Source organism: Ursus maritimus, unplaced genomic scaffold (assembly GCF_017311325.1).
Source record: "Ursus maritimus isolate PB19 unplaced genomic scaffold, ASM1731132v1 scaffold_6, whole genome shotgun sequence".
NCBI lineage: Eukaryota > Metazoa > Chordata > Mammalia > Carnivora > Ursidae > Ursus > Ursus maritimus.
The window spans coordinates 23,781,616-23,809,100 of NW_024426774.1; the positions used below are offsets into that span (position 1 = coordinate 23,781,616).

At 44.8% G+C, this 27,485-nt stretch overlaps 1 protein-coding gene across 9 annotated transcripts in view; it reads left to right on the forward strand.

Annotated features, from left to right (window-relative positions):
* The first annotated feature begins 19,155 nt into the window (after positions 1-19,155).
* LCLAT1 (lysocardiolipin acyltransferase 1) overlaps positions 19,156-27,485 on the forward strand; it is a 198,295-nt gene continuing 189,965 nt past the window's right edge. For 2 of the 9 annotated variants that reach the window (XM_040623054.1, XM_040623059.1), the window contains exons 1-2: positions 19,375-19,549; positions 20,587-20,675. The gene's annotated coding sequence lies outside the window, so the exon portion shown is untranslated. The other 7 variants (XM_040623057.1, XM_040623053.1, XM_040623058.1 and 4 more) reach the window with 7 other exon arrangements.

Here is a 27,485-nt window from a genome sequence, read left to right on the forward strand (position 1 = left end):
TTAGTGAATAAATTAATGTAAGCCCACCTTGCCACACTTAGTCCTCTAGAGGTAGAATCAGTTAGAATGCAGGGCACGTACAGCCCATTTCATTCTAGAACCTCCCACTTACTCAAGCTCACCTTCAATATTATCTTCATTCATTCTTTTATTCGACACAAATTTATCAAGCATGTTTTAGGTGTCACACAAAGACAGAAGCGTCAGTCTTTAGTTTTGAAGAGATCACTGTCTAGAAACCGGGAACACAAGTACAAAGAGATAAAAGCAACGAGATGTCAGAAATAGCATGAGAGAACTCTGTGCTTCTCAGTAATATCTCAGGGGCTCTGGGAAGGAAGGGAACCAGGTTCTGTGATATGAACCCCGGGCTCCATTGCAGCTGGTCTTCTTACCACCTGGACTATACCATGGAGCTGAACCTTCCTTGCACTCATGATTCTCACTGCTACCTCCATCCCTTTGTACACGTTGTCTCTCCAGGAAGGTCCTCTTGGCTTCTCTGAATTTCCTTCATCTTTCAAAGACTTTTCAGTCCAAACTGAGTTCTCCTATTTCTGAACGACAGTAGAGCAATTTAGCCCTTGATCATACGTTATTTGATATATATTAATCTATCCACCATGCCCCACCCCCAACTACACATACACATGCACACACATACACACGCTCACACATATGTACACACACAGACCAAACTAGGTCGTAAGCCCCTAAAGAGCAGTGAGCACCTGCCTTATATCTGTATATTGTGTGATGCGTGCCTGGTACGTCATGAATGAAATCATCTGGCTCTAGTAAGAGGCACATGTGGGCCCCACTCCCAAAAACTATAGGCTTCTTAGAAAGGCCTCCAGCTCTGATGCTCACGCCTTTAGGGAGGAGTAAGTCAGCCCTGGAGTCAGCCCAGACAGATGCGAGGTCCTCTTCTAAAGGCTCCAGCCAGACGGGACAGGACGTGGGCTGGGAAGCACAATGACCTACTAGCACTACCTAGAAAGAACGAATCCAGGCTCCTAGGCCCTTGTGTTCAAGCCACTGTGCTAAAATGGAATCATCTGATGCAGATGAAAAGCTATTAATTAGCTAACCAAAAGCTGTTTCCTTTCTGACTAGCCTGGGCAGATGTTCATTCTGGATTCAGCTTTTCCACGGCCATTGCTAAGGGTGCCAAGACACCAAGTCAAGCTGGCCGCCTCCCAGCATCTGTGCCTTAGCTTTCCCCTCCCACTTTGGACAAAATACTGAACTGCCAGTAATGAGAATTTACCCTGTGCTTCTCCCCTCACTGGATCACAGCGGTCAGGGCTTGAGGCTTGAAAAGTGTGACTTCACACAACACGAGGTTGGCTGGCCCACTGAGAAGCATGAGCTGATGGGTGAAGTAATCAAGATAAAACCCTCCAAAGCAAGGTCCGTGGGGCCAGTGGGTTCATAATGCAACCATGAGTACCATAAGCTCAGGGCTCATTGGTTTCAGTTAAATTGAATATTTATTGAGCACCTACTGCATACCTAGCCCAAACCTGTAGGGGAATTCATGACATTTTTTTGCTAAGGAAAAGAAGATGATACGGAGAAGTAGGAAATCACGAGCAGAAGTGTTAGCTAACGGATAAGGTGCAGGTTCTTGACATAGTCGTCAGATCTGCCAGCCCCTAGACGCTTAGGTGGGCAAACTAAACCTCCCTTTCCTCATCTGAACAATGGGACTGATAGCAGTGCTTTCTTCATAGTGGTGAGATAAAGATCACATAATGCATTAAATATAAAGCTCTTAGCCCAGCTGAGCCACAAGTGCTCAGTATCTGGGTGATGATGATGATGATGATAATGGTAAAAGGGGGAAGTCCTTGATTTTCTGTGGAACATGGGGAGAAGTATCTGTTTGCAAATATATCCTTTCCCTAACCTTACGTCATTCTCCGTCTACCTCAGAGTACAAACAGTGAGGTCTTGTACCTTGCGGTGGTTGCCTGGTAGTACTCATGGGTGATGGAGATGCTGAAGCGATGACCATAGGATGGGTCACCAGTGGGTCCAGTGGGAATCTGAAGGCAGGATTAGAAGCATGGGGTCCAGGGGTTGTATGGGGAAGCTGTATCCAGTGTCTAGCCAGGGGCCCAACAATGACTTAGATGAAGAGGAGGAGAGGGTCAGAATCTAAAAAACACCAAATCAGATATATACAGAGTTCAAGTCCATGTGAAGTCTCATATGTTCAATTTCCAGGGATTGAAAAAGTCCAACTTCAATTCCACCCTGCTGAGGTCGATCAAGCAGTTCCTCCATGTCCTTGCACAGGAACTGTAAAGGTTTGGGACCTCAGAAGCTGAGGTCCTCTGTGGCATTTGGCAGGGCTGTCATTGGGTCCTGTGGGCCGTCATCTCTGGCTTTAGGAACCCCACATGTGTTCACAGACATAGCAGTAAAGAACAATAGGGTTCTTTTCTGGAAAAGGGCCAAGACCTCTGAATGCTTACAATTTTCCAGTGTCTCAAAAATTTTTCTTGTTCCTTTCCCAAATTACCCATTCTAAACCTCTTGTCTTTTGTCATTCTGCTTCAAGTAACTGGATTTCCAACCTGGCTCACACACTTTTCCCTTCTCTCCAGTGGCATTGGTCTCCACCTTTCATTTGCATCGCACTACATCTGCCTTTGCCAGCCCTAGTGACTCTGTAAAATAAATCTTTTTTTTTTTAATTTGATTGCCTTGTCCTTTATTATCGCTTTGCCTTTGTTGTTACTCTACCCTCAGGAAACTTGGATAAGATACACTGGCTGTCAGCATCCAAAAGTAATAAAATGTGGCTCTCACAAATCTCTTTCCGCCATTCATCACCAGTGATCTCTTCCTACCTTGAAACATTTGGTTTTATTGCTCCACTTTGTTTCCTGCCATTGGGCCAATCCCTGCTCTGCTGGTGCCAGTTCTTCTCTTATTCCTCAGACCCAGCCTCAGAGGTCATTGTCATCTCAGGCCCTGATATGAGTCACTAGGTTATTACTTTACTCAGCTCCTGCCTGCTTTCTGGCAGAGACCCTCAATGAGGTGCAGTACCTTGCTTGCAATTTCCCCGTGTTCCCACCAGCCTTTATCTTGATGGCCAAGCCCGGGCAATAATCACCCTGTCTTCTTTATCTCGATCCAGAGTCATGTGCCTGATGGGGTGAGCCCTCATGCACACGCTAGCTGAGATCCCCATCTTCCTCCTTGGGGCTCTGCTTGGTTGATACTCAGTGCCCCGTTCACATTCAGATTCTCTCTGATAGGATTTTTGGAGTTGTGTTTTTGTACACTTCCAAGTCTGATGAACCAAGGAAGAGCTGTTGGGCTATTTACCTATCCATGGGGATGATGAGAAATGGTGGAGAAATCCATAGCTTGCTTTCACTCACCCTCCTCTCCGATTTGATTGGCAGAAGCAATGCTCGATGCATTTGTGTTGTACACCTGAAATCTCCGAGGGGTCCCCACCTGCCTTTTTCAGTGTACTCCTTTCAAGCTGAAGCCAGCTCCTGGGTCTCAAGTGCTGAGTACCAGAGAGCATCTGCGAAGTCATTGTATCATGTCCGAATGCAAAGTTCCAGTTCTATCGTCCTGTCCCCGTGGGGGTGTTCCAACACAGACTGGAACTTTCCACTTCTCTAAATCAAATTGAAGCCATGGTCAATTTCAGCAGCCCCCAAATGCGCTCTCCCCTGCCTGAGTCTCAGTGTGCTGGGGCGCGGGTGCGCTTCCTGTGTACCCGGAACTCTCGGGAGCAGTATTGTGCTTGCATGCTCAAAACGACCCTGCGAAGAACTCATTCTCCGTACGAGGAGTTTCTGTTTCCAGGACTCCCTGGAGGTCATTTGACTCTGTTTCAGTCTCCTTGTCTTGTTTGCAGGAGGGACCCTGGAGTGCGGAGGGGATTCATGGAATTAAAATGACCCAGGGAAGCGCTCTCCAGGGTGAGGTGTTCTAAAAACCTCAGAGAGTAGCAAGGGACAAGTTTTGCTCTGCCACTTCTGTTTCCCCAGATCAAAAATCGTCTTATTAATTCTGTCTCCGAAACACTAAGTAAATACGTATATACATAAAAACATAAAAAGGAAGAGAAAAAAATTGCCCAGAGAGAGAGAGAGAGAAAGAAAAGAAACCACCTTTCCACACTACAGGCCCCAAGTCAAGGGGGCCCCTTCTCCAGGCAATAGGGGCTGATCTACAGTTTCTTTTGAAGCTAATCTTTCCTCAGTTTCTTGAATTTTTCTTCCACTGGTTATCTCGTCTAAGGAATGCCCGAGCCAGCTGGCGGGATGGGTGTGGTTACTGAGATTCTGCCCTGATAATGCTGAACTTGGAGTGAGGAGACGTGAAGAACACGCAGAGTCCAGTCTTAAAATTATAAAAGCAATATGAAGTGATGCTAGGTCCACCGTATAGCAGCTGTGCAATTTGGAGCAAGTCACTCACCCTCTCTGATTCCGTTTCCGTATCTGTGAAATGAAATGGGAATAATAGTAGTACCTACTTGGTAAGGTTTTATAAGACTTAAATTCGATAATCCACGGTTTTTGGCTCCTGGGTGGTTCAGTCGGCTAAGCGTCCCAACTCTTGATTTCGGCTCAGGTCATGATCTCAGGGTTGTGAAATGGCGTCCAGCGTTAGGCTCCATGCTCAGCAGGGAGTCTGCTTGGGGATCTCTCCCTCCATCCCTCCCCCCACTCATGTGCACACACACTGTGTCTCTCTGTCTCTAAAATAAAAAAATAAATAAAATAAATCTTTAAATTAGAAAATGTTGCCTATCGCTATAACTACATTACAAAAATATTAGACAGTAAAGAAGAGAAGCACAGCTCCAACAGAATCACCACAGTGGGGGCAGGGGTAGGAACTGGTAGGGAGCTGAAGCAAGCGACTAATGTTTTCCACCATGGGCTTTCGGTTCTGCTGGAGTTGTAAAGAGTGTGCAAGTATTACTTGCTTTTCATAAACATTAGGGGAGCATGTTATGTACGGAGTGGCTAATAATGGCATATTTGAAAGGGAATAGAGTAAATCTTTAACGTCCTCATAAGAAAAATTTTTGTAACTGGTAAAAAGGGAACAGAGAACATTTAGGACAAGAAATTGCAGAGTTCGACTATGAAAATGACTCTGGGCCGCATGTTGGTGAGTGGGTGGTGTAGGAACGGCATCAGAAAAGAAGGGAGCCGGTTTGGAGTCCTCTGCAGTGCTCTCGGTGGGAAGGACGGACCTGGAAGCTATGGCAATTTAAGCTCTTCTTGTCTGATGCGTGATGCGAGTTACACCTCCTTCCTTCTCTTTCAGTGTGAACCCTAGTGCCCTCCCCGCAAGCCCCCTGCCCACACCCCCCTGCCAGGCATCATGCTTTCCACCGGGAGGCATGGCATTTGTGGGAGTCACAGGCGACCTGACCTGTAGTCCCCCAAAGGGGAGGAGCTTCCTGGGATGCTGGGAGCTGGTTGCACGTCTGCCAGAATCCGAAATCCAGCCTAGGTTCATTCTTTGTACAAACACGTGTTGCATGCCTGCCACCTTACCCGCCTCAGGGAGGGCCAGCGCCTATAATCTAATTTCTGGACGCCTATGCTGGAAGCCGGCGCCTTCTGGTCATTTTCGTAGAGTTTTTGCCAGTTACCCCGTAGTTGCTCTTAATCAAATTCTTCCCTTCCTTTGAATTCCTACATTCCTTTCTTGCCTGTGCTGTTGACATTGGCTGTGGCGATGGAATTTTCCAGTTTCATAGAAACTGTAGCAATTTTAAGGTTATGGCTGCTCAGTAAACTCTTTGTTTCTATTAAAGCCTGAGCCCTGGAGCTCTGGATGGAACAAACATTTTCTAGCATGTAAGGTTTCTCTCTGAGTAGACATCGCTAGTCAAAGCAGATGACCACTGTATCAGTTAGTTAGCTGAAAAGTCCTCCGTAATGCCGATTGATTTGGGGTGTTCTGACTTAGGTTGCTCATTTTGTAAAAAACTGTAAGCAACTAAAGACAACAGAAGGAGACACTTGGGGGTAGGGATAAATAATAGTGCAAGCTGACAGTTTAAAGCAGTGAGACATCGGTGAGGGAAAAGAGCAGGTTACAGATCACTAAGTACAGGATGATCCCATGGTTCTAAATATGTCCGCATGTGCGCACACGTGTGTGCCTGCATACACAACTAGGAACATTTAACAGCGATTCTCCGAGTCTGAGAGATTTATGAAAGATTTGCACTTTCTTAATTTTTGCTTGCCTGGTTTTTCCAATTTTTTTTTCAAACGAACATGTGTTATTTTGTAATAATAAAAAAAACAAGTTATTTAAACACATAAATAAAAACAGCAAGATCCTGGGCAAACACCATGTGTTTTGTCTGAATTCCAAATACCCCTACATGAAGGGCCAAGGTCTGGCTTGGCTGGTGGGGGCCCGAAGAGCTGTGGGTGGTAGAGCGGATGCTTCTCCCAGGTGGCAGCAGGGGGACGTTCAGACTGAGGAGCTAGAACATTCACGCCCCTTTCAAGAGACCAAGTCCACAGCCATCAGATGGGTTGCTGGAGAGCTGACAAAACAAGAGACAGAGGCATATGTTAAAGCTGCACACAGACGCAGAAATGCAGGCTCATTCGTTCGTTTACCCACGGAGCACCCACTTGGGGCCAGTACTGTGCGAGAATCAGGGAGTGGGCAGCAACCAGGGAGGCCCCAGGCAAGGACCTCCTGTTCAAGGCTTGCTGGCAGGGCTGAGATGTGGGTCAGCTAGCATGGCTTCAAGATCCCTCACAAGAGCAGTCATGCTGGGATCAGACTGGGGGCCAGGGGAACAGCTCTGCTACAAGACGAGCTCCGGAAGAAAAGCAGAGGGCAAGGTGTGTGGGAAAGGGCGTAGAGCTTCCATGATCTCAAAGTATGCCACGCTCCCTGTGTGTTCCCATGTTCACCAATCTGGAAGCTCTCCAAACCCCATCCTTTTGGGATTTTAGGGAGGCTTCATTACACAGGCATAATTGATTAAATCATTGGCCAGTGGTGATAGAACTCAGTCTCCAGCTCCTCTCTTCTCCCCAGAGGTAGGACAGGAGGGAAGGCTAGGACTGAAAATTCCATCCCTCTGACCCTGTGGTTTGTTGCCCTGGCAACCAGCCCCCAGCCAAAGGTGACCTAGGAGCTTTCCAAAATCACCTCACTAACATAACAAAAGATTGTTATCATCGCTTAGGAAATTTCAAGGGTTTTAGGAACTCTACCAGGAACCAGGAGGAAGACTGAATATATGTTTCTTTTTTTTTTTTTTAAAGATTTTATTTATTTATTTGACAGAGATAGAGACAGCCAGCGAGAGAGGGAACACAAGCAGGGGGAGTGGGAGAGGAAGAAGCAGGCTCATAGCAGAAGAGCCTGATGTGGTGCTCGATCCCATAACGCCGGGATCACGCCCTGAGCCAAAGGCAGACGCTTAACAACTGTGCCACCCAGGCGCCCCTGAGTATATATTTCTTATGAACCACAGTATCACAGCAAGGAACATGGTTTTCTGGCCTGTAGTCCAATGCTCTTTCCATTATATTATCTCAAGCTTGTTTGTTCTTTCACCCATTTATTTGTCCAACAAACATTTACTGAGCGCCTACAATGTGGGAGGCATCATGCTAAATGTTGGGAATTCCAACACAAAGTCATTCACTCTTTGAACTGTCCCACTTTGGGCTTATCTCTATGCTATTGCAGACGTATTCAGAAAATCAGGCATGGGGCCCCCATAATTACGCTCCGGTCTCTGACCTAGATCAATGATTCTCAACCTTGAATGCATTTAGAATTGTCTGGGGAGCTTTTAAAAAATACCAGGGCCCAGACCCCAACCCAAACCAATACAATTATAATCTCTGCTGTTGTAAAAACTCCCCCGGGGTGGGGGGGGGCTCTAATGTGTAGCCAAAGTTGAGAACCATGCTTCTTGAGAGTGAGCACCAAGTGTGACCATCTCAGCTACCTTGGGGGAAGCAACAGAAGCTACGAATACGTGCCAGCCACCTAATTCTAACAGTACCCCGTTCCAAACGCTGGCCTTGAGCTACCTGAGCTCAGAGGTTCCTCTTTGTCATCAGATGCTCTCGGAGGGGTGGACATGGAGTTGAGCGTAGCGGGTCATGACTCTACTAGGGTGGCCCAGGATAGCCGGGGTTCTAGGCAGCAACTAGAGGCCTGGAGCATGGCCTCAGCCTTATGCTGCAGAGAACTTACTCTGAGTAAAGGGCTTTGCTTAGCTCTCTGTCACCGTTACTATTTGCAGGGTTTCGATGATGCAAGCAGAAGGTAGATGGTTAGGAGAGGGAACTGAGAAGAACTAGACAGGGCTTACTGAGGATCTTATTCATGCTCAGGCTTCAACTGGCTAGGAAATTGACTCCGAGAGAGGGGGAAATGACTTGAAACAATTAGAGCACAATGCAAAACAGGACATGATTCAGTGCCAAAACATGGCTGCCGGCCAGAACTGCCTACTCTCAGTGCTTTGGAGGAGTAATGGTTCACCGTGGGTCGCAGTGTACTAGCACTTTCTTTCTGGGTTGATTGACATTCGCATTTTCATCTCCCCAGAGGCATTTAGCTGGAACAAATTCATAAGCTAAATTAGATAAAGGCAGACACAAGAAAAAGAAGGGAAGAGAAAGCAACGTCTACCTGCTAAGCATCTCTTTGTAACAGTTCCATGGCCAGAAACTACTTATTACTCTCATGTAACAGATGGGGAAACTGAGGCTCAAAGAAGTTAAATTCATTGCCTCAAATTGTAGGATTGACAAGTGACAGTGGAACTCAATCCTCGTGTCTGGCTCTCTACTATATTTACCAATTTTGAAACCAGGACTATCCGTCTTAAACGCACTGTATGTTAGTAGCTTGCCTGCTGGACAGTGCTTCGCAGTGGTAAACTGAGGACTGCAGATCTCCTATTCTCTTCCATCTTCTCTTTCTCATCACTGTTTTCATTTATTTATTCCTATTTCCCTAGGTTGGTGGGTATGACCAACATAAGGTGAATATGATCATCTGACATGCATGGCCTTGGGTAGAAATAGTAGATACTGAGATTAAGCAAATGGATCCAAGCTGACATCTACAACTCGAATCTTAAGTCTACAACAGGTGCCATCAGGGGTGGGGCAGCCCTGGGTATATAGTGTTCCATGAAGAATTTCAGGGGAAAATGGAAATGTGGGCCCTTTTTTCTAAACAGTTTCATTTATCTAAGAATTGAGGATATTGTGTTCTAAACACATAAATACGTAACTGATGGAAAGATGGATATATTTTCTTCTTTTGAGGAAACCCTGAAAACGGCTTTGGGTATCTTGACTGTTGTTGTGTTTCACCCCCATGCACCAAGCAGGGAGGGCTTTGTGACCTTGATACAGCAAGCATTATTCATGCCATTGTTAGTTTGTAACATGGGGCACCTTCTATGTGCTTGCAGCCTCTTATTTGTTCATGGGAATTATCTCTCATTGCCAGGCAACCAAAAGAACCAGCCTACATTTCTAAGAGACTCGAATAACACACTAGTCTGATCCTAGACATTGGTTTGCATATTACAGTCTGGGGCATTTGTGGCTGAGAATCCTTGAAGATAAGATCTATTTACCATCCTGTTGGCTCCATTTGGCATTTTTTTCTCAGATGCCTTTCTCTTTCTCCTAAAGAAAATGTCAACTTTCAGGTTCTTTGACATAGAACATGGGCCAGGATACTTAGAAACTCTGGCCAGTCAGTAAGCGTAAACGGAGAAAGGGAAGGAAGTGACCATTTATCAAGCAGGTACCATATACTCATAGCCCTAAAGGGCAAACATGATCGTCCCAAACATACAGAAGTGAGGAGAAAGGAAGCGATACTCTATCACGGGCATGGGGTTTGACATCAGATGGACTGGGGGTGCATCTTGGCTGCAGGATGGTCTAGCTCCTACACTTGGCCAAAGCCTTGAGGTTTGCTTTTTTTTTTTTTTTTTACATTTAATTTCTAAATAGCTTTATCGAGGAATAATTGACGTAGAGTGCGCTGCACGTACTTTTGAAAGCATATAATTTGATAAGTTTTGACATTTGTGTATAACCGTGAAACCATCACCCAGTCATGATGATCAGAGACATCACACCCAAAAGGTTCCTCCTGCTCCTTTGTAGGCCCTCCCTTCTGTTCCTCTCCACCCCTGTCCCCAGCAACCACCGAACNNCTTTCAGCAGGAGTGGGGGAGGCAGAAATAATTGCCACATCAAAGACAAAGATGCCCAGGTCTTAAACCCTTAAGTGTGACTATGTTACCTTATATGGTAAAGGGACTTTGCAGGTGAGGTCTTCCTGGGCCCAGTGTAATCACAAGGGTCCTTATAAGGGAAAGAGGGAGGGAGGGAGGAGGGTCAGGTCAAAGAAGGGGAAGTGATGAAGGAAGCAGGGTTGGAGTCAGTGAGAGATTTGAAGATGCTTCACTGCTGGCTTTTTTTTTTTTTTTAAAGATTTTATTTATTTATTCGACAGGATAGAGACAGCCAGCGAGAGAGGGAACACAAGCAGGGGGGGTGGGAGAGGAAGAAGCAGGCTCATGGCGGAGTAGCCTGATGTGGGGCTCGATCCCATAACGCCGGGATCACGCCCTGAGCCGAAGGCAGACGCTTAACCGCTGTGCCACCCAGGCGCCCCTCACTGCTGGCTTTGAAGGAGGAAGCAGCCGCAAGCCAAGGAGAGCAAATGAACTTTGGAAGCTGGAAAAGGCAGGGAGATGGATTCCCCCCTAGACCTTCCAGAAGCCTGCAGTCCTTGCAGCATGCAGGAATGCTGACACTATGATTCCAGCTTAGTGAAATCCAGTGTGATAGGCTGAATAATTGCCCTCAAAACCATGCAGTCCTCATTTCTGTAATCCGTAAAATGTAAGGTGAATGTCACCTTAGATGGCAAGAGATTTTGCAATTATAATTAAATTACCAATTTTGACATGGGAATGTTATCTAGGATTATTTGGATGGGCCTTAAATGTAATCGCAAGTGTCCTTATAAGACAGAGGCAGGGGTGAAGGGGAGAGGGAGGTACATCTTCCAGTTATGGAATGCATAAGTCACGGGGATGAGAGGCGCAGCACAGGGAATAGAGTCGATGATACTGTAATAGCGTTGTGTGGTGACAGACGGCAGCCACTCTTGGGGTGAGCACAGCATAACGTACAGACTTGTGGAATCACTATGTTGCAACTGACTAATGTAACATTGTGTGTCAACTACACTCAATTAAAAAGGAGAAAAGCGAAAGGGAGGCAGAGGGACATTTTCCTGTGTTTCCATAGTAATAGGAGAAGGCGATGAGATGTGGAGAGCGGAGATCAGTAAGTGAGATGTTTGAAGATGGAAGACAGGGCCATACACCCAATGGTGCCAATGGCCGCTTGAAGCTGAAACAGGCAGGGAAGCGGGTTCTCCCCTCAGAGCCTCCAGGAGGGATGGGCACTGCCAACACCTGGGCGATAGCCCAGTGAAACTGATTTTGGACTTCTGACCTCTACACCTGTAAGAGAATAAATCCGTGCTGTTTCAAGCCACCACGTGTATGATAATTTGTTACAGGAGTGGTAGGAAACTTATACACTGAGTCTCATTTTTACATCCGTAAAATGAGAACAATATATAATTTCTGGGGTTATAGTAAAATTACATAATTTAGTGTGTAGCAGATGGCATGGCGTTCTTTCCTATAATGCCCCTTGTGTCTTTCTCCTCAACGCTGAAAGCATGTGGTCCTTGGCCTACCTTAAATTATAATTCCCAGCAGTGGCAACATTAGCAGGGAAAGATGGTCTGTCTGGTAGGTGCTCTGGTCGGAAGACCATGGGGAACGTGTGCCTATTCTAGGGAAGGACAGTAAGACGTGACCAATTGTAGTCCTGGAACAATAACCCTACAGAGCTGGTCCTGGGATAGAAAGGACAATAGGTAGGAAACCACCAAGGGGAGTAGATTATGGAGAAGGGTTTTGTTTCTCTCAAAGAAATGAATAAATAAAATCTTTAAAGAAAAAAAAACTCATTAAAAAATATACCTTTTATTATTCAGGTAAGGTGAGGTCAACACATAAGACTGCCATTGAAAAAACTGTGATTCACAGTTCCCGAAGGAGGAGACACTGCCCAGCCCAGAGGCCATATGGGAAAGCACCGGGTTTGGTCAGGAGGTGAAGCAATGGGAAGACAACATGGGCAAAGCCTTTACTGTGGTTTCCATGGGAAGGGACAGGCAAGGCTGAGTAAGCAGGTTGAGGATTGGTTAGTTTGAGTAATTTCAGCAGGCTCTGGGGGAGAGGTGATGTCCCAAGTTGTCTGGTAGGGGCCTTGGGGTGATTAGGGCAGGGAAATTAGCCTAGAAGAGCAGAGAGAAGAGATGTAGGGGGCGGTGGGGGTGGGGTGGGGGCTGTGCTCTGGATTGGTTAGTTTACGTATGAAAGGCAGGCTCGCGGGCACGTTGTCAGCTCTCTCCAGGAATGAGGCCCCGGCCCCTGAGCAGCAAGAATACAGAAATTAAGAAAATACAGTTAGTACAGTTTTCTGGGTGGCCATCCCAGACAGATTATGTAGACGTCAGGGCGAGTCAATGGAGGTTATAAATAGATGCTGAAGGAATTGGAGTTGGGCCTTAAAGTTCATTACCATTTAGAGAAACAGTAGGGAAGAGGTAACAGACATTTCTTACTAAGACACAGCGTAATTAACTTCTCAGAGAAGGACAGCTGGGCTGAGGGGTTCACTGGCCCCATAGAATGTGATAAACAGTGTTGGTTGTTTACTCAATTTTGATTCGCAACCCCCCTTTTGTCACCTCCCCCTGTAGATTCTGGAAAGTCGGATGCTTGCCTTCCCACACTCCTTACAAATAGAGGTGGCCATGTGACTAGGTTCTGGCCAATGAGACAATCAAGGACATTTATGGGGATGTTTCTGGAGAGGATTTTTCTTCCGGGGATAAAAAGATAAAGCCTCATAAGTGATGAGGACATGGAATACTTGCGAGGTTCAGTGGGGTGGAGTCCGGAGCCGATGACCAAGAAAGAATTCTTGAGGCGTCTTTGGTGCAAAATTGGTGGTTTATTAAAGCACGGGGACAGGACCCATGGGCAGAAAGAGGGGCTGCACCAGGGTTGTGAGGGGTGGCTGATTTATACCATGGGGTTGGGGGAGGTAAGGAAAAAAGGGAGGTTGAGAAAGTACTTTCATATGTTAAAGAAGATTCACGAGATACCAGAAGCCTTGCCATTGTCAAGGTGGTTTTGCCCTCTAGCAAGGCATTAACATGAAGATGGTTGGGAACTTCCTGGAGCCTGCAGATTATAAAGACATTTAATTGTATCTACATTCCCTTCTGGAAGCTAGGTTATTGATAGAAACGCTTCTTTCTTGAACTGCTAAAGACATTTGCAAAACTGAGGGAGACTTAAGTCTTGCAGGATTGTGGTATCTATAGGTTAACTATTTCTTTGTCCTTTAGGGCAGCCAGAAGTGCCTGAGGAAAGTCACACACATCCCATGGTGTGTGGGGGGGAGGTTGCAGGCGTCAGTTTCTGCTTTGTTCTCAGCTTGCCTTCTGTTCCCTCATCAATAAGGAGAACACCTTTTCCTCTGTTTACTATTTCCTGCGTTTGATGCCTGTACTGGTGGCAACCATTTTGTGGCTATGAGGCAACAGGCATGAACATTTAAAACCAAAAAGCTAAGGAAGGCAAAGCAGAAGGACGATAACAACCAGGGTCCTTGCTGTCCTCCTTGAGTTATAAAACCAATTCTGAGACAGCCTACATCTATCCTTTGAGTAATTAGTAATAAGTACCCAAGTGGTTTAAGCCATTGTAAATTGAGTGTGCTGTTACGTATGGCTGAAAGCATTTCTTCCTGATACCAGAGGGTTTGTGTTAAAAAGCAGGAAGACAAATGTATATGTCTGTGTTGGGTGAGTGATTCATCACCAGGGATTTAACTTTACTTTCTGGCATTTTAATCTTTTTAGCCTAAGCAAAATTTTGGTCCATTGATGTATCAGGTAGGGTATTGGCAAGAAACAAATGGAATGTTCAGAAGGGATGATTGGAGAGAGTTAAAGGGATTACTATAAAGGTAAGACTAATAGAGGATTATGAAGCAGCCCAGGGATAGCTATGATAAATCAGGCAGGCCACACATCCTGAAGGGATAGGAGGAGGGAAGGGGTCCCAGGACTCAGTGAGAGCTGAGCTGTAGGAGAGGAGCTGTGGCCTTGGGTGGAGTATGAAGCCCACAGACCCACAGGGAGGGAGCCCAGGGAAACAATGCCTTGATCTCTGTCTCAGTCCACCCTGCAGACTCCTGTCGGTGCTTCCCATTTGCTGAACTCCACCAGAGACAAAGGGCCAGGGATCCAGGAGAGGCAAGCTGGAGAAGTCAGCAAAAAGTGGATGTGTGTGCAGTAGGGGGATTCCCACATACCCCCTTTTGGAGCTGGAGCAGCAGAAAGACAGCCATCAGAATTGGATTCCACCACTGGTTTGTGTTAACATCAATGTATTGCATCTTCCAAGCCACTCATTCCAGCACTGAGACTCCTGAACTACCTAGGACACAGTGCCTTCTCAGCAAGTCAGAACCTTTGCTTTCAAATAGCTTTTGAATTCCAGAATATTGCTGGGTAACGAAGAGTCTGCTAAGTCTCAACCACAGGGATTTTTGCTAACAGGGAAACCAAGCTGTAAGAAATGGGCAGCGCTCAGCCTCCTGTTGGGTCCTGTGGCCTCTGCCAGCATTGGGCCGTGTGTTCCTTCCACTTGTTACCGGAGGGTTAGTCCTGATTTCCTGGCAGCAGCTTCCTTGCCTCTTCCTGAGATCTGTTATTGAGTACATATTCTTCCTCATTACCACCCCGTTTTGAAGTGGAGGAAGCAATTACATGGGCATAGAGAGTACCCCCCCAAATAACCAAAGTACAATAAGAACGAGGACTTGGGATTTCCTGCTTGTCATAGTGTTTCCCTGAGCATTGCAGAGAGCGCCCTATTAAATGTGAGTATCAAATCAATGGCTCATGAGCTTGAGTAATTCATCAGCTGTGATACTCTGGTGTAGGGTTCAGGAAGGATTCTGAAACTCGGGGAAAACTACCCTTCTGGGTAGTAGAGCAGCTTCATAGCATGTCCTAATCTTATAGGCACGTTGAAGGGGCTTTTAATTTTTCCCTTCCCGAATTAAAATGGTAATACATACATCTGGTTAAAAGTCAGAGGGTACAAAGGCAATACATTGATGTGTCAGTTTAATGGTGTTCAATTCTTCTTTCCAGAGGCAACTACTGCAGTGGGTTCCCCGATATTCTAGACATGCGTGATCATATATATATTCTTTTAAAAAGCTAACATTGGGGTGCCTGGGTGGCTCAGTCAGTTGAATCTTGACTCTTGATCTCAGCTCAGGTCTTGATCTCAGGGTGGTGAGTTCAAGCCCCACTTTGGGCTCCACATGGGACATGGAGCCTACATTGAAATGAAATGAAATGAAAAAAATGAAATGAAATGAAATGAAATACTAACACTGACTTAGCTGTCATGTTGTATCTGTAGTGAATGCTGTTGGTGCCTGTCCCAGATAGGTCACCCATCCCTCTGCTGCTGTGAGCACTGATTCTTAATGGCTCACAGCTTCCCCGTTTCTGGAAGGATTCCCCTCAGCCAAATAGGAGCCGCCTTGCCCAGCTCGTTATGCACCCTCCACCGTCAGGCAGCCTGCAGTCAATCCCTGACTGATACAGGAATTCAGGCAGCCTGCAGTCAATCCCCGACTGATACAGGAATACAAGTGGCTGGCCGCCTTGTCTCAAGGTTGAATAACCTTGTGGTATAATTCATGCTCCAGAATACCACATGCACATACAAAAAGGTAACTCGTTAAGGTGATAGATGTGTCAACTAACCGTATTGTGGTAAGCATTTCACAATATATGTGTATATCAGATCATCATGCACACCCTAAATTTACACGACATTACACGTCAGTTATATTTCAATGACACTGGGGGAAAGAGGAACCTTGAGACCTAGGGCTGGGATATCTGAGTAGACGCACTTGAGAACCTTGAACCCTCAGATTCCCTGAACCATCTATACCTGTAGAAGTGGGCCTCTCTCCCTTTTGGAATGTAGAAGCCACCCTCACTTAAAGTGGGTCGGATCTCACCCTGATCTGCTGAGGGAGGTTCTGGGGCTATAAAGGAGAGAAAAGATTGTATGCCACAGGGGCAGCAGGACCTACTCATGGTGGGGGGAATATGCCTAGATGTGGATCAGGGGTGTATTGGATTAAGGGACGTGGAATGTAAAGCTGGTTTAGGGAAATTTGCTAATAAGAGGCACATTCTCATGACAGTATTTAATACCGTGGCAAGAGCTCTTGGAACCAGTTCTAATACACGGCTGGGATGATTCTTGGAAACTGGGGAAAGTAACAACCACATTAAATAAAGTAGAGGGGTGCCTGGGTGGCTCAGTTGGTTAAGCGTCTGCCTTCAACTCAGGTCATGGTCCCAGGGTCCTGGGATCCAGCCCTGCATCGGGCTCCCTGCCCGGCGGGGAGCCTGCTTCTCCCTCTCCCTCTGCCTACCACTCCCCCTGCTTGTGCTCTCTCTCTGTCTCTCTCTGTCAAATAAATAAATAAAATCTTTTTAAAAAATTAAATAGAGATGGCAGAACTATCATGGCAGAAGGCAGACACAGGAATCAAAAAGGCTTGGGAAGTAAGTATGCTAAAATACATGGACCAAATAAGACCAGAAAACCTTTCAGCTGACCATGTTCTTCAAGAGGGCCTGGATGGCTATTAAGGTCAAATGCTTATGCTTGAGGTCAAATAGCAAATGCTCCAGAGGGGGCACCAGCATCACTGGGAAGCTCAGTGGTGTTTGAATTCTGTAGACCAGGGCTGGTGGTGAAAGACGCTGCTGTAGGATAGGACCCCCTAGTACAATGGAGAGAACAGGACCCTAGACTAGCAGAGACGCCTGCGGCAGCCAGGGACGCTGAGCAGATCTATGGAGATGAATAAGAGAACACAGTATGTCTAAGGACAAGAAGTAGATGAGTGGCAAGAAAGGGTACTGATCAATATTTAATCAGAGAAGATTAAGAAAGCATGAGTGGATGGCTGGGGTCAATCTCACTGCAATGACAAGTCATGGTCTCTTGTCTGGTTTCAAGAACTAAGCCTGTTCTCAGACCTAGAGCACATGGACTGAGAGAGGCTGGGTGTCCATGAGGAAGGACCTAGAACAGCACAGCAAGTATATTCCCATTTCTTCAGTCCTCCTCTGAAGTGATTGTTGCTCATTCCCTGCATAACCTTCGACTGGGGAAAGAGGAATACTCTGAACTTTTGAGAGATGTTGGATTCGGGGTCCAAGTCGATGGGTATACCCAGGGGTCCAAAGCACCATCATGGGCCCCCTGTTAAAGTTGGGGCATATTGGCATCAGATAATAAATGAAGTCTCCTCTCAGGTCTGTCTCACAGTGGGTCCACTGGGTCCGCTTACCAACCTGGTGATCATTTCCCTGATTTCTGAATGTATAATTGGAATGGACATACTTAGCAGTTGACACAACCCTCGTATTGGTTCTTAACCCATAGTGTAGGAACTATTGTAGCAGGAAAAGCCAAACAAAGCCCCTGGTACTGCTCCCCCTCTCCGAACAAAGAAAATAAACAAAATGGTATCACATTCAGGGAAAAATGACATTTATATGGGACAGACAATATTACACTTTCTTTTAAAAGATTTTATTTATTTATTTGGGGGGGGCAGGGAGAGGGAGAAGCAGACTCCCCACTGAGCAAGAAGCCGGTAGAGTCCCACATCAGGCTGCTCTGCTGGGAGTCTGCATCTTTCTCTCCCACTTCCCCTGCTTGTGTTCCCTCTCTCGCTGGCTGTCTCTCTCTCTGTCAAACAAATAATTAAAATCTTAAAAAAAAAAAAAAAAAAGAATGAAAAGAGGTTTAACCACAGTCCCCACCATTAAGGAGGTTTAGAGTCTAGTAGGTTAGAGGGCAGATACCCCACAGTAGAAAATGATGAATAATATGGGAAACAAAGGCAGAAGAAAAATTACTAAATTTCCTTACAATCTACAGCCTATTGGCAAGTCCTTGAAACTGGCAGAGTGACATTCCTCTAGGGACTCAACTGCCTCGGTATTAATACTTTGCTAAGGGTAAAAGGCAATCTTAGCCTGACCCCCAGGATCCTGTAAGTCTACTTAGTATATAGAAATGCCTTTAGACATTTCCTTTATCTGTAAACCCCCTAAAATACCTGTTGGCAATCATCCCCCAAGCATATGGCCCGCCCATATATATCTGAAGGGTCTGCTAACTAAGGTTTTATTAGATGGTAATAAACGACCTTTTCCTAACAATAGCTATTCCCCTCAAGGTCCTGGAAACCTTATTTCCAAAATTCCTTAGAGATTTATCCTATTCCTAACGCCCCTCCCAATTTATAGGTATATAATCACCACCCCTCACTACCCCATTGTAGCTCTTTCTGCCTGGGTCCTGTCCCCATGCTTTAATAAAATCACCTTTCTTCACCAAAGACATCTCAAGAACTCTTTCTTGGCAGTTGGCTTCGAGCCCTAACGTCTTTCCTACACCAATGAACGCCTTTCACAAGGGGTGTGATGTAAGGGTGCGGGTGCTCAGAGGAGGGAAATTTCTCTAGAGTGGGGAAATACTGCGCCTGCCAGGGAGAACGTGGTATGCTCATCAGGAACCTGAGTTCTAGAACTGGTTCTACTACTGATTTGCCTGGGGACCTCAGGCTATAAATTAGGCTTGTAAATTAAATTCCCCAGATTTCTGTTTTCCACTCTGAAGCTCTTAAGGTTCCGCGGAACAATTAAGCTCCCTGGGACAATGCCCCCAAGGGTTCTTATGGCTATTGTTTCTCGCCCCTACACCGCCCGGCTCTCCTCGAGGCCAGACAAGGAAGTGAGCGTGGTCCCTTTAAGGGAGCCCTCAACTGCGGGCGTTCGGGGTGCCCCCGGCAGGGGAGCAGGGGCGGGGCGCCGGGGACCCGGGCTTCCCACGCAGCCTGGGACGCCGTCGCGTCACGGCGCTCGCAGCCAATCAGGATGGAGCCTGCCGGGACGCATTACTAGGGCGACGGGCCGGACGCCTCCCCGCTTTGGGATGAATTAGCGGCGGGTTCTGCTCGGAGGTTGTGACCCCCACTGATTCTCCAGCTCGTCCACGCGACCCCCACGGCGACGCGCGGCGTCCTCTGCTGGTCACAGGTGGGAGGCCGGAACTGTCAGGTGGGGGATTACGCGCCGGTAAAATGGCGGCGGCGGCCGGGGGATCCCCGAGTTGGCGGCGGGAGAGCAGCCCCACGGACACTTATCCCTGAGCCGTGGGCCTCCCCGGGCTGAGGCCCCGGTAACGGTCACTTGACCAGGAATTGGGGGCTGGACGCAGGTGGCGGCGTGGCCGGCTCAGGTGAGGGGAGGCGCGGGGAAGCGATTCTGAGGCAGGCGGAGGCGTCGGGGGGCTGCGGGACAGCGCGGGGCAGCTCGGCAAGGGCTAGGCGGCTGCAGGGCTAGGCAGGCCAGGTGCCCCGTCGGTGTTACAGTTAGTGTCAGGACCTTGCCGCTCCAGACCTGGACGGGTCCGGGAGCTGCCTCGCCCCGAGCATAGCTTGTTTCTGCCACTGTTAAATAACATGTGCAAAATGTCCCAAAGTGTCCTCCACGTGCGAGGCTTGGACGTGGGCTGTCGAGCCCTAATCTGTGTATCTTTCAGGCGCCAGATGCCTGCCCATAGGTGCCAGGGTGGCAGTGCCACGAAAGGAAAGGTCGGCCCCAGCCAGGAACTGATGTAGAGTCTGATTGTTAAGGTGTATCTTAGCTTCTACCTGCTCACTGAAGAGAAAAAATAAAAAGGGCACTTGAGTGTTTTAGAGACGTTTTTCTTCCTTGTACTTAACCCGCTTCAGATGGGTTCCCCGGAATATTGCCTCTGCCTTCGAAGCTCAATAACTGTATTTGTGTGCACGTGGCTGTGGATAAGGCTGAGGACTGGGATTCCGTTTAAGCCTAGGGACGAAGGGAAAAGTATGGTGAAGGCCTTTCAGAGATGAAATATTGTCTATTCATGTTGCTTATCTGGGCAAGGATATGTCATGAAATATAATTAGTTTTCAAAAAGTGTCTTAATGAAAGTCCTTTTTGCAAAACTTGATTTTTGATAGTAAAAAAATTATCTATTTTATAAAAGTTTTATTCTTTAAAAAGTTTCTGTTGCCATATTGTACTTTGTGACAGCTAAGCATAATATCAAGTGACTTTTTATTTGATAGCAGGCTTGATTTTGTGGAGTGCCTTGTTCTGTCATTGAGAAAGCGCAGTAGCACTTTGTGTTTCAGTTATCAGTAGTTCCTGTCTTTGGAGTGTTCACTGTGTGTCAGGCATCGTGAAAGTGAGGCTTCTCCTACCTTTTAATCAGACCAAATGGGTTCGTTCATTTGCCCCCACCAGGTGTTTAGGCTGGCTGCTGCTCACCACCAAGAGGAAACAGTTGGCGGAAACCCAAAAGACTTTCTTCCAGACTGCTACCTGGAGATTTGGTCAGTTTGGCCTGGGGCTGGGGTAGCTGTGGTTTCTAGTTCCTACTCTGCCGCTTACAATATGTTAGGGAAATCATATAACCTCTTTGTTAGTATCTTACCTCTAGAATGGGCAAAGCATTTCTTGTCCAAACGATCTCATTGTACTTCTGTGAGGGGAAAAAAAACCAAGACGATATATATGAAAGGGCTTACAAAAGTGAAAAACATAGGAGTAACAGTTGACATTTCTTACCATGCAGTTACTCAACTAAGGATGTTGTGTGTGCATACTCAGTCACCTAGCAACTTTGTGAAGTGAGTACTCACTCATCTTTGTTTTACGATGAGGAAACTGAGGCACCAAATCGAACAACTGTGTTCTTAACCACCGTGCATACCGTACTCTTCTTATATCATACAGACTTGTTATGTGTTAAGGGGATATATAGCAGCACATTTTTCAGTGAAGTATTTTGTTTGTGATCCTTTGGTTGTATTGTGTAACTAATAACCATGTTTCATTCTGTTGGCATCCAGTAGTGATTTATATGGTGATGACTGCAGTTACTTTGGTTAAGTGGTATAGTCATCCTACTTTTGATGCCCTTTTTTAAAAAATTTCAAAACAAAGAGTTGATTAATTCCTAACAGGAAGCACAAACCAATAATTAAGGGAGATTTTAGTTTTTATTAAACTCTCAAAAAAATAACTTGCTGGGTGGTTTTTGAAAGAAAACTTAGGTTCATTGTTTTGATGTATTTGTATAAAGTATTCAAGTCTATTTATAGAAAAAAAGATATGAATAAAAGTGACTAGGACATTCATTTATCCTTTGAGCCTTTATGGAATTGCCCTGCCAAGTCTTTGGCTTGTAAAGATAAATTCCTGACCTTATCCTTCAGGAAGTCCAGGGAGAAGTCCCAGGTCCAGAAGTTTGTTGACCAGTGAATGAGACAAATAAATAATTAACTAATGCAGTCTGAAACGACCTCAGATACAGTTGTGGTGGGTACAGAGAGCTGTGGGAATATATACAAGGAAACAGTTGGTTTTGTTGGGGTGGCCCTGGCCACGATAGGAAGGGAGCTGACTGCAGGGTAAAGGAGAAAGTGCTTCCAGCCAAAGAAGTTAGCAGTGGAGAGTCAGAATGAGTGAGAGTGCGTGGGTGTCCAGGGGTCAGACCAGAATTTTGCAGAAATTGCTGAGAGAGCACAGAGGAAAGATTGTGAATTCTCAGCTGAGAGAGTGACTTTATCACGTGGGCATTGGGACCTGTAGAAAAATCTTAATCAAATGAGTAATACGATCAAGTTTCAGTTCTGGAGAGGTGACTGGGTGAAAGAATGTATGGAGACTAGTTAAGGACAGTTTCCATACTCTAAGCAAGAGGTGGCGAGGGAGTGAACCAGGGCATTCGCTGGCAGAGCAGAGTTCAGAGTCCACCACACACATTTTTGAAAGCAGAATGGAAGATTGATTGGGTGTGAAGAATAATAGGGTGGGAGAGGGGAACACTTGCTAAGCAAGAAGAGTCAGGTGTTTTTTGTTTTGTTTTGCTTTTTTGGGGAACAATATGGTTGCAGACTGGAGATATTGTTAATTTAAGGGTAGAGCAGAAAGTTCTTTGTTACTGGGTTTTGGGAGAATTGTAAAGCCTTTGAAGTTGTTGGGTCAATAAGATCTAATAGAACCAGGCTTATAATTTCCTGTAGTCTTCTGGTTTCGTAGACTACAGAAAACTCAATTGTATCGTAAAAGTCAGCAGGGTCTAGTGAAAAGGTGGCTCCCCTGGAGCAAAGCCACTGGAAAGGAGAGGGAAGAATCATTAAACGTATGTTGGGGTAAAATGTTAGAATAACAGGTATTAGAGGATTTTTTTCATTTATTTTTACGTTAGGTTTTTAATATACTTGTACAGAAGTCTATTATAATATGGAAGTAATCACAAATGAATTCTGTAGTTGTAAAACTGATCTCCACTCAAACATTCGTAACAGTAGAGTTGTTTAGCATCTGACAACGAAACATGAATGAATGCATTCTAAATTGACTGCAAGGTGAAACTGGAAACCTTGCAGAGACACAGGATTTCATGGGTTCAGAGCAAGGCTGAGAACTGTTCAAACCTCAGAGTCAGAACTAGTACTCTAGTGCTACGAGAGTAAATTTCTTAAAAAGGACTCTGAAAGCAATGACTCTAACAATGATTGATAAATTTGATGTCAGTCTTTGTTAAAATTGAGAACATCTCTCCATCTAAAGATACCATTAAGAAAATGATGGCAAAATACAGACTGGAAGAAGAAATTTGTAATTCATATATCTGACCAAGGACTCCGACCCAGAATATATGTGTGTGTATGTTTGTATGTGTAAAATTAATAAGAAAAAGACAATTTAAAATACATACAGAAGTTCTGAACAGGCACTTTCTAGTAGAGGATCTCTGAATGGTCTGTATGCATATAAAAAGATGTTCAACATTATTAGTCCTAAATGGAGACGCCCAATGGAGAAATGGAAATTAAAACAGTGAGCTACTACTACACACCTTCCAGAATGGCTAAAATTAAAAAGATTATTAGTGCCAGTATTGTAAAGCAACTGAATCTCATATACGTTGGTGGGAATGTGCAATCATTTTGGAAAACTGGCTGTGTTTAATCTTACCCATAATCCATCAATTCCAGCCCTAGATATATACCCAAGAGGAAGGGATGTATAGGTCTACCAAAAAAAAAAAAAAAGTAAAAGAATGTTCATAGAAACTTTATTCATAATAACTAAAAAATAAAACCTGAGGTACATTAGCAGCAGAATGGATGAGTAAATGTGGTATATTTATAAAAGGAAACATTACAAAAGCAGTTAAAGAAGGAACTACTGATATATCCACATGGATGGGTTTCATAGACTTAATGAGCCAGACAAAAGATTGCATACCATATGATTCCATTTAAATGAAGTCCAAAAATAAGGTACAGCTCTTTCCTGGGCATAGAAGTTAGAATGGTGGTTCATTCGGGAACCTTCTGGAGTGTTGGAAATGTCCTATATGTTGAGCTGGGCATTCGTTTTGTGGGTATATGTATATGTAAAAATTCAAGTTGCACACCTGATATTTGTGCACTTTCTGTTATAATTTAAAGGGGTGCTAGTGAGAATTTGGCAATGTTAGACTAATTAACTTTTGATGAGGAAACCCAGCTGGAATGATGATGAAAGAGATGCTTTATAAGAATTTAAAAAGGAGCATGAGAGGCTTCAGAGGAATAAATGATGAAACCTAGAATTTTTCTTTTGCTATAATTGTTATAATTGTATAAATTTTCTTTGTTATAATTTGTTACGATTGTGAAATAAAGGTTCTCATATCTTGCCGTTTTACAGTTTGGCCACAAAGTTATGTCCCAGTTCCTTGTTAATTCCTTGTCCTAAGAATTGGTGTGCATAGTTGCAAGTGTAACCTAAATTTTGGTTAATATCCAATACATTATGAAAATAAATTGGTTTATATTGTGTTTCGTTTTCGAGGGGGGGAATTCTACCCCAGTCTCTTTTTCATCATTGTGTGATGTCTCTGTTTAAGAGAAATCATTGTGTGTTTTTTTTCTATTTGTGCTGATTGCTCTTGGGTAATGAGGACTACTGTGACCCCCGTGGTTGCAAGGTTTTAGATGTAATAGTGCAGCTAAGCAAAGCCCTTGGTGAGTTCCTTGTAGCCGTGGAGTAAAGCTCACAGAAGGCCTTGATGAACTTGCCTGATTTGGCAGAAAGTGTTCACTGCGCTTTTCCTAGTTCCCTCTATCTGGCAGTGGGAACACGAGGATCCTACTGTGATAACCCCGGAGGCAAACGGAAGGGATACCTGAGGGGCACCGTCAGTGTAGGCTGACCAGGGGTGATGAACCACTTTATCAGCAGTCTTTCACAGTTGGGGTTTCTGAAAACTGAAATTGTTCACTTCCTTACAGGAAGTAGATTGCCGCTCTGGGGACAGTAAAGGGAAGACTTATGCTACCCATTGTTTTCCAACTCAAATAAGAGCTCACCTCCACTTTATGTTTTAAGTGTATAGTTAATCCCCTTGGGAGAATGCATGAAACAGGAATTTTAAGTGTTGGTGAGCTGCTGTCTACAGGTGTCAGAAAGCAAATGACCACGGAAGTTAGGAATAAGAGAATGAGGAGGAGGAGAAGTGAGTGGCGGCAGCCATTCGTAGGGTTCTGTGTGACCCAGAGTGTGGCGGGAAGAGGGTTGTTTTTAGCTCAGACAGCAACTCTTTCCCCACAGGAATGTTTAGGTGCCTTGGGGAAGCCAGCTTTGTCTGTGGCTCTTACTATTTCTGCTGTCCTGTTGTTGCTGTAATACAAATGTTTTCTTAGAATTAATGTTTTCTTTTTATTGTGTAGCCTGTAAATAAAAAATTGCCTATGTGGGCTTACAGAAGAAAATGATGGTAACTAGAAGCGGCTTGAACACCAAAATTTTATTTACTTACCCTGAACATTTTTGGACGCTTACCATGAACTTGGTGATGGGGACAGAGTTGAATAAGACATGATTCCTGTCCTTGAGTTTACTGTCTAGAGAGGGGATAAATCAATGCCTTCTCTACAAAGATCACGGAGATTCTGTCCCCTCTTGTCACCTCTAGGTTTTCTATGATGAAAGGGAAGCATGACAGCTGTGAAACATGTGGTCCATAGGCAGTCATGGTGACAGTCTCTTCTAGTAGCTAATGATAATAATCGTAACGGTTAATATTTGTTGAGTGCTTACTACATACTGGGTTACGTTCCAAGTGCATTAAGTTTGCAATTCCTTTAGTTCTCCTATAAGGTAAATACTGTTATGATCTTCATTTTACTTTTGAGGAAACTGAGGCCCAGAAAGGTTAAATAAGTAACATGGGTTTGAACTTAAGCAGTCTAGTTCCAGAGTCTGCAGTAATGCCTGTTTTAATTCAGTTTAAATTTAAAATATACTCTACTTATGTGGCTTTAAGTGTAAGAGATTATTATTTGAATAAGAGTATGATTGTATTACAAGTTATGCTCAAAGTTTCTGAATATCCATGTTGAACATAATTTATTGTAGCTACTTAGGGTGATTCTTTTTATAATGTGAGAGTGTTTTCTTTTTTAGAGAGAGAAAGAGGGGCTGGGAGGGGCAGAGGGAGAGAGAGAATCTTAAGCAGGCTCCATGCCCATCTAGGGGCCCCATGTGGGGGTTCAGTCTCACAACCCTGAAATCATGACCTCAGCTGAAATCAAGAGTCAGGCAGGCACTTAACTGACCGAGCTACCCAGGTGCCCCTATGATGGGGGAGTTTTAAATGAGGCATCCTTTTGCCCTTTTTTCCTTTCCTGTGTTGTGATTGTTTTGGCACTCTTTTTTTTTTTTTTTTTTTAAGATTTTTTATTGATTTATTTGACAGAGATAGCCAGCGAGAGAGGGAACACAAGCAGGGGGAGTAGGAGAGGAAGAAGCAGGCTTCCAGCGGAGGAGCCCAATGTGGGACTGGATCCCGGAACGCCGGGATCATGCCCTCAGTCAAAGGCAGACGCCTAACGACTGCGCCACCCAGGCACCCCTTGTTTTGGCACTCTTAATACTCCTGCATGTGTCATTATATCATTCTGAAATTCAGTAAAAATGTATTAGTGGTTTTTATTGTTTGTGTTATAAACATACATATAATGATGTTTTATGATGTAGTATTCAAACTGCAGAGTTTGTGAATTACAGGAGTAACATTGGGATGCCTAGATTGCTCAGTCGGTTAAGTGGCCAACTCTGCATTTCTGCTCAGGTTGTGATCTCGGGGTGGTGGGATCGAGCCCCGAGTTGGGCTCTACGCTCAGGGAGTTGGAGCCTGTTTGAGATTCTTTCACCCTCCTTCTGCCCCTCCCCCTGCTTGTGTGCAGTCTGTCTCTAGAATAAATAAATATTTAAAAAAATGTGAATACCTACAAATTTAAACTTAAAATTGTATTTTCAGCATGACTGTTAATTAGGACCAACTGATTAAATTAAAGGGAGAATCATGTTTGCTTTGTTCTCTGTAAGAATGGAGGAGAAGTGTAGAAGCAGGACTGAAATAATCTCAAGTAGTCTAGAGGGTGCTAGAGTAACCTTATGTTGCTTAGTTTATTTATGGTTGTAATGAAACCAGCTTAATTTACCTTCTCTTTCCTTCTGAGAAGAAATAACTTAGAAGTCAGTTAATCAAGATTGAATCTTTCCTAGAGCTGCTGTTATAAATAGTTCTTGTATATTGAGTGGGCTAATCTTCAGGGAACTCAGTCTACATTGGACATAATTGTTCCCAAAGCTAGATTCATTTATCTTTTTATCTCAGATTTCTTTAACTCTCAAAAATTAGGGGTGTTAATATTCTTATTTTGAATTAAGAACTCTAAAATTGTATCTGGTTTTCTTTTGCAGTTGCAATTCAGACTTCTGAATATTTGTTAATTCTTTACATTTCTAGGAGATGGGTAGTTATATCAGTTTCTTGTGGCGGCTGTAACAAATACCACAAACTTGGTGGCTTACTACAGCAGCAATTACATTTTCACAGTTCTGGAGCCCAGAAGTCTGAGATCAGAATCAGTGGCTGAGGTCAAAGTGTGGGAGGACTGTGCCGCCTCCAGAGGCTCCAGGGGAGAATATGTTCCTTGCCTCATCTAGCTTCTGGTGACTGCCTTCCTTCATTTCTTGGTGTGGCCACATCACTCCAGTCCTTGTGTCTGTGACCACATTGCTTTTTCCTCTTCTGTCTGTGGTCAAATCTTCCTCTACCTTCTTTTTAAGACTGTTTA